Source organism: Bubalus bubalis, chromosome 4 (genome assembly GCF_019923935.1).
Source record: "Bubalus bubalis isolate 160015118507 breed Murrah chromosome 4, NDDB_SH_1, whole genome shotgun sequence".
Lineage (NCBI taxonomy): Eukaryota > Metazoa > Chordata > Mammalia > Artiodactyla > Bovidae > Bubalus > Bubalus bubalis.
The window spans coordinates 141355553-141367641 of NC_059160.1; the positions used below are offsets into that span (position 1 = coordinate 141355553).

At 38.5% G+C, this 12089-nt stretch overlaps 1 long non-coding RNA gene and 1 other non-coding gene across 4 annotated transcripts in view; one reads left to right on the top strand and one right to left on the bottom strand.

The window, feature by feature from the left end:
• Positions 1–12089, top strand: part of LOC123333433 — a 110317-nt gene that overhangs the window by 47011 nt on the left and 51217 nt on the right. The window lies entirely within an intron of this gene.
• Positions 1476–1579, bottom strand: LOC112584775. The gene has a single exon (XR_003109180.1). It is a non-coding gene; the product is annotated as a U6 spliceosomal RNA (small nuclear RNA).

The following is a 12089-nucleotide window of genomic DNA, read 5'->3' on the forward strand; positions in this document are numbered from 1 at the left end:
CACCTAGGACTGGTCTCCTTTAGGATGGACTGGTTGGATCTCGTTGAAGTCCAAGGGTCTTCTCCAGCACCACAGTTCAAAAGCATCAATTCTTCAGCGCTCAGCTTTCTTCACAGTCCAACTCTCACATCCATACATGACCACTGGAAAAACCATAGCCTTGACTAGATGGACCTTTGTTGGCAAAGTAATATCTCTGCTTTTTTAATATGCTATCTAGGTTGGTCATAACTTTCCTTCCAAGGAGATCTTGTATAAATGAAGCTTTATATACCCATTGAGTAACAATGCCCATTTTTCCACCCCCTGCCCCAGCCACTGCTAACCACCATCCTATTCTCTGCTCCCATGTATTTGAATATTTCAGATAATTCATATAAATGGAATGATGCAGTATTCGTTCTTCTGTGATTGACTGATTTTTCTTAGCACAGTGTCATCCAGGTACATCTATGTTTTTACATATGGCAGGATTTCCTTGTTTTTAAGGCCAAACAATAGGCCATTCTGTATGTATACTACATCATCTTAATTCATTCAACTGGATGGATATTTAGATTGTTTCCATAGTTTGTGTGCTGTGAATAATGCTATAATAAACATGAAGTGTAGATATCTCTTTGAGATCCTAACTTCAACTCTTTTGGATATAAGCCCAGTAGTGGGACTGACACAGTAGTTCTATTTTTAATATTTTGAGAAACTTCTATATTATTTACCATAATGGACACACTATTTTATAATCTTACTAATGCTGTACAAGAATAAAATTTCTCCACATACTCACTATTACTTACCTTAAAAAAAAAATGATGACTATCCTAACAGATGTAATATATAATTTTGAACTGCATTTCCCTGATGATTAGTGATGTTGAGCGTCTTTAATCTGCATCTTTGTCCTTTGTATGTCTTTGGAGAAATGTCTACTCAAGTTCTTTGCTCATTTTTAAATTGGGCTATTTGTTTTCACTATTGAATTCTATGTCCTTCCCTGATGGCTCAGCTACGAAGAATCCATCTGCGATGAAGGAGATGCAGGAGACACTGGTTTGATTCCTGGGTCAGGAACATCCCTGGAGGAGGAAATAGCAGCCCACTCCAGTATTCTTGACTGGAAAATCCCATGAACAGCAAACCTTGGTGGGCTATAGGCCATAGGGTTGCAAAGGTCAGACTAAAATGAATATAGCATAGCACATTGTGTTCTAGGAGGTCCTTGTATTTTATATATTAACTGCCAGTCAGACACACGGTTTACAAATTCTTTCTCCCTTTCCACAGAGTGTGCTTTCAAGTTTGTTGTAGTTCCACTTGTTTGCTTTGCTTTTGCTGCTTGTGTTTTTGGTGTTTTATCCAAGGAATAATTATCAAGAAAAATGTCAAGATTTTCCTCCATGTTTCCTTCTAGGAGTTTTACCATTTAAGATTTTGAGTTTAAGGTGTTTTTTCTTTTTTTTTTTTTTAAATAACAAAAATATATGGAATGGTTCATAAATTTGTGTGTTATCCTTTTGTGGGAGCCATGCTAATCTTCCTGGTATAGTTCCAATTTTAGTAAATGTATTCCAAAGCAAGCAATTGAGTTTAAGTCATTAATCCTTTTTGAGTTGATTTTTATGTACAGTATAAGATTAGGATCCAATTACAGTTTTTTGCATGTGGACATCACTTTTCCCAGAATCAACTGTTGAAGAGACTATCCTTTCCCCATTTTGTATTTTCAAAATGCTTGTCAAATATCAGTTGCTAAAATATGTCTTTAAGTTTATAGTTTAGCAGTATGTAAATTTTAGCAATACCATTCCAATTCATGAACATAAATTATCTTTTCATTTATTTGTGTCTTCTTCATTTTCTTTCATCAGTGTCTTATAGCTTTTGGTATACAGATATTTCACTTCTTGGTTAAACTTATTCCTAAATATTTTATTCTTTCTGATGCTATTTTAAGAGGAATTGTTCTCTTAATTCCATTTATGGAGAGTTAGTTGTGAATGTATATAAATCCAGCTGGTTTTTATATGTTTTTCTATCTTTTACTGTATTTGTTGATTTTATCCAACAGTTTATGTGGAGTATTTAGGATTTTCTTTTACTTATAAAATGTATCATCAGCAAAAATATAATTTCTCCAAATCAGATGTCTTGTCCATTTGCCCTGGCTAGGACTTCCAAAACAGTGTTAAAGAGAAGGACAGGAGGGCATGGGCATCCCTGTTTTGTTCTTGATTTTAGCAAAACTTTCAATGTTTCACCATTGAATATAATGTTAGCTATCAGCTTGTCTTATGAGGCCTTTATTATGTCGAGGTACATTCCTTCTCTATCCAATTTCTTGAGAACTTTCGTCATGAAAATGTACTAAATTTTATCAAATGCTTTGCTTGCATCTATTGAGATAATCATGTGATTTTTAATCTCTATTCTATTAATGTTGCACATTGCATTGATTGCTTTATATATATTGAATCATCCTTGAATCCCAGGCATAAATCCAACTTGATCATGTATTGGCATCTGATTTCATTTAGTTGTATTCTCTTATAGCTCACTGAACTTTTCTTAAGATAACTACTTTGAATTCCTTCTCAGACAATTCTTAGACCTCAATTTTTTAATGCCGGGGTCCAGCACCGGTGGATCCAGGGAATTCGAAGCGGGGACAGCGTCGGCAAAAATCAGGAAACAACTGCTTAATTAAACGTTTATTAAGGATATAAAGAGTGGTGAAATAAGGATAGCTCAGCCAAGAAATTCAGTGAAGAAAAGAGGCTGAATAAAATTCCAAAGCAGGGAATTACGTCACCTACAAAGGCCGCAGGCATCCTCCCGTTCTCCCGAAGGAGAGGAGACACTAAGGCCTCCCCGGTCAGATCTTAGAAGCCCAGGCAAATTAGTAGGCTTGACGAGCTTCCCTGCCTCAGAGGAAAAGTTCAGCTAGAAGGTGAAAGAAAGAACAACATGGGGAGACCAAATTTCGGTGAACAAAAAAAGGGCATACTTTATTTTCCAAAGTAGTTTTATACCTTAAGTTATGCATAGAGGATAATGGGGGAAGGGGTAGAGTCATGCAAAGACAGCAGTTCCTGATCCTTATCGAAGCCAGGCTTTCAAACTTATCATATGCAAAAGTTTAGGTGATTTACATCATCTTCTGGCCAGGAGGCCTGTTAACATTTTAAGAAACTTATTTTTCTCTAAAGGTGATTATTCTAAAGTCAGGCGCCAGCCTCCAAAAAGCATTGGATAAAGTTGCATTCCTATAGGACAAAGGTGAGGTGGGCTCAATCAAAAAAAAAAAAAATTAACTCAAGGATCCAAGGTTACAAACATTGAGGCTACTACTTACATTTCTATACACCCATTATATCAATCAATACACCGCCAAGGACACAGTAGGTAAGGGATATGGAGACTTAGCAGCAAACATTGGCCCAACAAGTGAAAAACCCTTCACCAATATAATTTCTAATCAATCTTTTAACTACTCAAAGGAATCTGTTAGACAGTTTAGAACATCTCCTGCTTCTCACAGTTGGGAGGCTCTGAACAATCACATGTTGCCGGAAAAAACCTATTCAGGCAGGCTAGAGGACTTCCAAAGGAGTTTGTAGGTTGAAACACTGTCACACCCAGTAATTATTAACTGGAGCTGTAAGCTAACTCTTTTTTCAGAGAGAGGTAGTGGGGGACAGCCCCCCGTAAAGTCAGAGGTGTAGGTGAAATCACAAAGCAGAAAGTAGGCAGACTCTGGTTTTGGGGGTAGATGCTCGAGAATTTCCAGGGAGACTCCTGAGGCTCAATCCCGCCTTTGAGTATGCCAAGCCTCCTTCCTCAAGACCTTTGCCAGGGGCAGAGCTCGCTCCCCGCATCTCCCCCTTTTTTATTTCTTCAAATAGCCAGATGCAGCTCAGTCCCGAGCTTCTGAATGTTCTGCCGAAGAATCCTGAAAATACGAGGAAGAACAATTATGAGAAGCAAAATTAAAGCACCAGCAGCGACATATCCAAGGATATTAGACAGAATGTTTTTTCCTGAAATGAAGTTAGAGAAAGTGTGAAAAAAGTCATTAGCTGCTCCAGCGGCGGTAATATCCAGTTGAGAGTGTTCCAGGGTCTATATTTGATTATGAAGTTTCCCTAAGTCCAGGCCAATGTCAGAGCTGTTCCAAACACCTGAGATATGATTTTTGATTTTTTCCCATTCATAATCTGTCTTGTTTACCTTTAAAGATGTCACGCATATCCACCAGTAATCAGCATGGCAAGACAGAGCCATTTTCACTTTTAAAGCCTGTAACTCAGTCCCAATATGCATTATTGCCTCTTCTAAGGCGTCTACTCTCATGTCCAATTTTCTATCTATAACTTCCTGTGTTGTTAGAGTTAAAGAGACATTTTTAGACATAGCATCAACATATTGGGCAGTATGCACTTGTTGAGTCAATGATATTGCTGCCGCAGTAACAGAAGTAATTGCTGCTATCAAAGCTGATATTCCTAAAATAAGTAAGCCCACAAATTGCCGTTATCGCATTAAATCTTGTAGTTGTTGTAACACGGCGAGGCCATAATTCTCATACCAGTGGCTAGTCATTGTCACAGGTATCATGAGATAGGGTGGGCATTGTAACACCACAAAAGAGCAGACATTATATTGAGGGGACAAACAAGATGAAAGCATACATTGTTCACAAGTTACTATATTAGGTCCATCTGAATAATTCATGCATACATTAAGTCTTTTGGAGTCATTAGTAAAAAGAAAAACATAAGGGGAGGGTAGACAAGCTAAAACAGAATAAGTAGAATTGCTATCTGGGCGGTATAAGGAAACAGGAGCAGTAGCAGCAAGGGCTCTCCAAATTTTAGGTTGCCAATAGGTCTGTTTCTTAGTTGTATAAGACAGCATAGGAGGAACAAATTGATTACGATGCCTTCTAGTGGCATGTATTGGCCAAGGAAGAGGAATCCTATCCCAATTCTCGAATCTGCCCTCAAATGTATTATTGGCTAATGGATCCTCACCTGGATTCGGGTTGCTCCAGTCCTGAATAGTATAATCTCCACCTCCTGGTATCCTATAATCAATCCTTGAATCATAAGCACAAGATGTCCAAGTTGGATACCCTGTATGACTGTCTATGGTGTTCCATAATTTGTCTGAAGGAGCAACCTTATAACAATTCGGATATTTTGGTGGGGATTTGAAATGCAGGGTTACATAGGGTTCAAGAATCCCAGGCATACAAGCCAATAATACCCAAGTTGACCGGTGACGTAAAGACCAGGAATCTGTTATAATTATTTTTTTAGAGGCCCCAATACATCCTTCTTTGGTGGGGATAATAAAGCTTCTAGGGTCATTGGGGAAGTTAAAGCAAACAGGGAAATCACGTGTTAATCCCCTGACGGTATAATTGAAGTTAACAGGATATTTATCTCTAGTGTAAGAAGTATAGGATCCTCGCAAGAGCTGGGATTGGTCTGTGTTGACCCGTATAGGCTCATTATTCCAAGTAACAACTTGGAAAGTTGGAGGATCTGGGAGATACGCCCAATATTTGGTTGGAATAGGAGAGGTGCTTACCTGGCAGGAAAGCAAAGCAAGCATGGCAATAAACATTTTCTCAGGAGAAGCTGGAGATCCCTGTAAAGAAGCTATTCCCCGTGCCTGGTGGCAGAGTGTTTTTATTTGTCCCCAAGTGGGTACGGAGGCATTCCGGGTCGCCTGAGTCAGGTGGCCTGACACCCTTTTGTGAGGCAAAGGATCGGGGGGAGCAACATCCTGTATGTGAAGTTGAGACATCTGCTTGGTGCGCGGATCCGTTCCTTGCTCATCCGGGATCTCCGATGTCAGTTGTCCCAACGCCGGCGGCGTTTCCCATGCTGGTGGGGGGAGCGAAGGCAGAGGAGGTCCCTTCCTTTTTCGGTGTCGCGGTGGCCGGGGAATCCGGTATCCAAGGGGCTGAGACATGGCGAATCAATCTGTCTGGAACCCAAATTGGAGAATCTGCGTCCTGTGGAAAAATGCAAGCATATCCTCGACCACTGGTTAGCAATGGGTCGGGGCCTTTCCATTGTCCGGAGAGGAGGTTCTTCCATTTAACTAATGGTTTTGCATTCAATAGCTCCGGGCACCAATGGCGAAGCATTGCAGTAGTTCCGGCCGAATCGGCATTTAAAATATTTATTACGAAAAGAGCATGTTGCAAGATTTGATGGGGAGAGCTATACTTAAACTCCCCTTCTTTTAATTTTTGAATTTGGATTTTTAATGTTTGGTGTGCTCTTTCCGGACACCACTTGCCGGGGTCCAGCCCCGGTGGATCCAGAAAATTCGAAGCGGGGACGGCGTCGGCAAAAATCAGGAAACAACTGCTTAATTAAACATTTATTAAGGATATAAAGAGTGGTGAAATAAGGATAGCTCAGCCAAGAAATTCAGTGAAGAAAAGAGGCTGAATAAAATTCCAAAGCAGGGAATTTACGTCACCTACGAAGGCCGCAGGTGTCCTCCCGTTCTCTCGAACGAGACACTAAGTCAGTCTTCTCCCAGTGTCTGCAGAGCCATACTTGTTGCTGAGAGTCATTCGGTCCTTTTCCCTAGGCCAGTGCACTGAAATTCTGGGCCTTGAGTGTAAGCTCCACTTCTGTTTCTCCTTTCTGAAGGAAAAGTCTCAATATTATGTCCCTTCTGTGAATTTTTTCAGGGCCATGCCACCTGTTGAAAGCTGTCAGCCCCTTCATTTTTTCTTAACTGACTCCAGATGTTGGGACTATGTCAATGCCCTCAGCATTGTGGGTGAGATTATGTAGTAACAGGTCTCTCTGAAAGTGGCTTGAGGGTTGTTGCATAGTTAACTCTTTCCACTCATGGAGAAATTGATAGCTGAGGGTATTTCTCTTGCTCCTAAGTTATGCTGGTTTAGAAGAGCTGACACGGTTAACTGAAATTGCTTTTACAAAGCAATTTCAGTGTGACTGTTCTCAGTTTTTAACTCATCTAGGGTACTGCAACTATTTAACTGGATTCTGGAGTTTTCATAAAGGTGTTTGGGGCCTTAAAGTGTTATTAAATTAGTGCATTTGTTGGCCAATGACAGCTGGAACTTCCTATTCTGCCTTTTTGCTGAGATCACTGCTTCAAATTTTTTTTTTTTTTAATTGGAGGCTAATTACTTTACAATATTGTGTGGGTTTTGCCATATATTCACATGAATCAGCCATGGGTGTACATGTGTTCTCCATCCTGACCCTCCCCATCCCATTCCTCAGGGTCATCCCAGTGCACCAGCCCTGAGCACCCTGTCTCATGCATCGAACTTGGACTGGCGATCTATTTACATAATATAGTATACATGTTTCAATGTTATTCTCTCAAATCATCCTACCCTCACCTTCTCCCACAGAGTCCAAAAGTCTGTTCTTTACATCTGTGTCTCTTTCGCTGTCTCGCATATAGGGTCATCGTTACCATCTTTCTAAATCCCATATATATGTGTTAATATACTGTATTGGTGTTTTTCTTTCTGACTTAACTTCGCTCTGTATAATAGGCTCCAGTTTCATCCACCTCATTAGAACTGATTCAAATGCATTCTTTTTAATAGCTGAGTAATATTCCATTGTGTATATGTACCACAGCTTTCTTATCCATTCATCTGCTGATGGATATCTAGGTTGCTTCCATGTCCTGGATACTGTAAACAGTGCTGCGATGAACATTGGAGTACACATGTCTCTTTCAATTCTGGTTTCCTGTGTGTATGCCCAGCAGTGAGATTGCTGGCTCTTATGGCAGTTCTACTTCCAGTTTTTTAATGAATTTCCACACTGCTCACCATAGTGGCTGTACTAGTTTGCATTCCCACCAACAGGGTAAGAGGGTTCCTTTTTCTCCACACCCTCTCCAGTATTTATTGTTTGTAGACTTTTTGGTAGCAGCCATTCTTACTGGCATGAGATGGTACCTCATTGTGGTTTTGATTTGCATTTCTCTGATAATGAGTGATATTGAGCATCCTTTCATGTGTTTGTTAGCCATCTATATCTGTATGTCTTTGGGAAAATGTCTGTTTAGTTCTTTGGCCCATTTTTTGATTGAGTCATTTATTTTTCTGGAATTGAGCTGCAGGAGTTGCTTGTATATTTTTTGAGGTTAATTCTTTGTTAGTTGCTTCTTTTGCTATTATTTTCTCCCATTCTGAAGGCTGTCTTTTCACCTGGCTTATAGTTTCCTTCGTTGTGCAAAAGCTTTTAAGTTTAATCAGGTCCCATTTGTTTATTTTTGCTTTTATTTCCAATATTCTGGGAGGTGGGTCATAGAGGATCCTGCTGTGATGTATGTCAGAGAGTGTTTTGCCTATGTTTTCCTCTAGGAGTTTTATAGTTTCTGGTCTTACATTTAAATCTTATACCATTTTGAGTTTATTTTTTTGTATGGTGTTAGAAAATGTTCTAGTTTCATTCTTTTACAAGAAAAACTGGTTGACCAGTTTTCCCAGCACCACTTGTTAAAGAGATTGTCTTTTCTCCATTGTATATTTTTGACTCCTTTGTCAAAGATAGGGTGTTCATAGGTGTGTATATTTATCTCTGTATATTTTGTTCCATTGATCTATATTTCTGTCTTTGTGCCTGTACCATACTGTCTTGATGACTGTAGCTTTGTAGTATAGTCTGAAGTCAGGCAGGTTGATTCCTCCAGTTCCATTCTTCATTCTCAAGATTGCTTTGGCTATTTGAGGTTTTTTGTATTTCCATACAAATTGTGTAATTATTTGTTCTAGTTCTCTGAAAAATACTGTTGGTAGCTTGACAGAGATTACATTGAATCTGTAGATTGCTTTGGGTAGTATACTCATTTTCACTATATTGATTCTTCCAATCTATGACCATGGCATATTTCTCCATCTATTTGTATCATCTTTGATTTCTTTCATCAGTGTTTTATAGTTTTCTGTATATAGGTCTTTTGTTTCTTTAGGTAGATTTATTCCTAAGTATTTTATTCTTTCATTGTAATGGTGAATGGAATTGTTTCCTTAATTTCTCTTTCTGTTTTCTCATTGTTAGTGTATAGGAATGCAAGGGGTTTCTGTGTGTGAATTTTATATCCTACAACTTTATTATATTAATTGATTAGCTGTAGTAATTTTCTGGTGGTGTCTTTAGGGTTTTCTACGTATAGGATAGTGTCATCTGCAAATAGTGAGAGTTTTACTTCTTCTCTTCCAATCTGGATTCCTTTTATTTATTTTTCTTCTCTGATTGCTGTGGCTAAAACTTCCATAACTATGTTGAATAATAGTGGTGAGAGTGGGCATCCTTTTCTTGTTCCTGACTTTAAGGAAAATGCTTTCAATTTTGCACCATTGAGGATAATGTTTGCTGTGGGCTTATCATATATGGCTTTTATTATGTTGAGGTATGTTTATAACTTCTACTCAAGGTTTTTAAAGAATCCTAACCAAAATTAAGTCTACTCATCATTGGGATAAAGCCTTTTTAAACCCCCAAACTCACTTTGTTGTAGGATAACACCTATAAAAATGTAATTAACAAATACCCTTTGTGAGTGGGAAAAAAAAATTACTCCTTTTTCACTAGTCTATCTCAGTTGCATGATTACCTATATATCTGAAATGAGTTTATACATTTTATATTCCCCCTGAATATGCCAAAATTTTACAACTGAAAAATCATATTGCTACTGTACCATCTAGGTCCACATAGATTATTTAAGAATCAGAACAGGATATAATAAGTGTTCTGGTGCAATTACAATGGTTCAAAAATTACAATAAGGGCTCAACCCACCTGTTTTTGAAAATACAGAGGTGAAAATATTTGTATGATAGCTACCATTAAGGAAGAAAATTAATGAGGTCCTATGGTCCTATATTTTCTTATATTTTCTAATCTTCAAGATGTAAAGGTTAATCATTGAGGTTCTTTGTAAGGTGACCCACAGCTCATGCAAATGAGGCAGATAGGCATTGTTATGGATCAGTATTTCCCTAGAACAGCAGTCCCCTTCCTTTTTAGCACCAGGGACCAGTTCTGTGGAAGACAATTTTTCCACAGCTTAGCGAAGGGTGATGGTTTCAGGATGATTCAAGCACATTACATTTATTGTGCACTTTATTTCTAATCTAAAGCGGCTGCTAATCTAACAGAAGGTATCAGTCTGTGGACCAGAGGTGGAGGACCCCAGCCCAAAGTACCTGAGGTGATTCAGGCCACCACACTGTGGGGAAATTGGATTTAGGCTTCTATTATGGTGGAACCAACAGATGAATCAATTCCATATTTTTGAAGGCAGCCAGTTATTATTGAACAGAATATTCAGTGATTCTACTTAAGATAACATTAAAAAGAGATGTCTAGGAAGAAATATTTTTGGAAGTAGAATCTTTTTGTTGTTAAGTTGAATTATCACCAAATTTCATGACCTTAATTCTATTACGAAAGTCCATTTTTACAGATTCAGTAATTGGAAAATTAAAGTTCAACCATAACCAGATTTAATAATTTATTCAGTTCAGATCTTAAATATTTTAATTATTCAATATGTTAAAACATCTGTGCAAGAAAATGTCTTACAAGATATAAATCAAGAACTCTCTCTAAACTGTGTTTAAAAAGCTGTATCTTCTACCCACTCAACTGCCTATCCTTTTATTCCACACCAACTCACTACCTAACTCTGTCCACACCTATTTGATACTCTCCTCTGTCAAGTTTGTAAAACAGATTATCTTCTGCACTGATAAATGTCAAGATTATAGATTATTTAAAAAAGAAAAAAGTGTCCTTATATACACAAACAAAGAACTTTGCATGTTTAATCTTTTTACAAGAGAAACATTTCTGGGAAAGTCTCTAAATAACGTCTTTAAAGTTTTTTTCTGTATCCTAAGAAGATATCTTGGAGAAGGCAATGGCACCCCACTTCAGTACTCTTACCTGGAAAATCCCATGGACGGAGGAGCCTGGTAGGCTGCAGTCCATGGGGTCGCAAAGAGTTGGACACGACTGAGCGACTTCCTTTCACTTTTCACTTTCATGCATTGGAGAAGGAAATGGCACCCACTCCGGTGTTCTTGCCTGGAGAATCCCAGGGACGGGGGAGCCTGGTGGGCTGCCATCTATGGGGTCGCACAGAGTCGGACACGACTGAGGTGACTTAGCAGCAGTAAGAAGATATCTTAGTGGTTTCATCCGTGTGAAAGTTTGTGGCAGTCAAGTTGCGCATTTATATTTATGAAGAAAAAAAAACACAATAAAAGTGAAACTGTTAGGGGAACACTAACTGCCAGTTCTTATCATGGTCAAGGTTCCCTATGCACAATGTGTTGTTCAGCACAGTCTGTTTGAGAATTGCTGAGTCATGATAGAGTTCTTGGCCTTTGTCATCACCTATTGATGGTGCTCTGGAATTCTCTAGGAAGTCAATTCCTTCACCCTTTCTTCATTACTTTATATAGTTAAAATGTTACTAATTGGTCAATATACTTCTGAGAAATGGAAGTTCACCGTTTTTCCTTTTATTTTCTTAATTTAATTTTTATTTTATATTAGAGTATATTCATGTGTGTGAGTGGTCACTCAGTCATGTCTGACTCTTTGTGACCTCGTGGACTGTGACCTCGTGGACCAGTCTCCTCTTTCCATAGAATTTTCCAGGCAAGAATCCTGGAGCAGGTTGCCATTTCCTACTCCAAGGGACCTTCCCTACCTAGGTATCAAACCTAGGTCTCTTGCATCAAACCTGCATCTCTTGCATCTCCTTTACTGGCAGGCAGGTTCTTTACCACTGTCCCATCTAGAAGCCCCATATTAGAATATAGTTGATTCAAAATGCTGTGTTAGTAACAGGCATAAAGTGATTCAGTTATGCATATATATGTATCTATATTTTTTTTTCAGATTCTTTTCCCATATAGGGAAATATAGAATATCAAGTAGAGATCCATGTGCTATGTAATAGGTTTTTGTTGATTTTCTGTTTTATATATAGTAGTGCATATATGTTAATCCCAAACTCTTAATTTATCCCTTCCCCCACCTCATCTTTCCCCT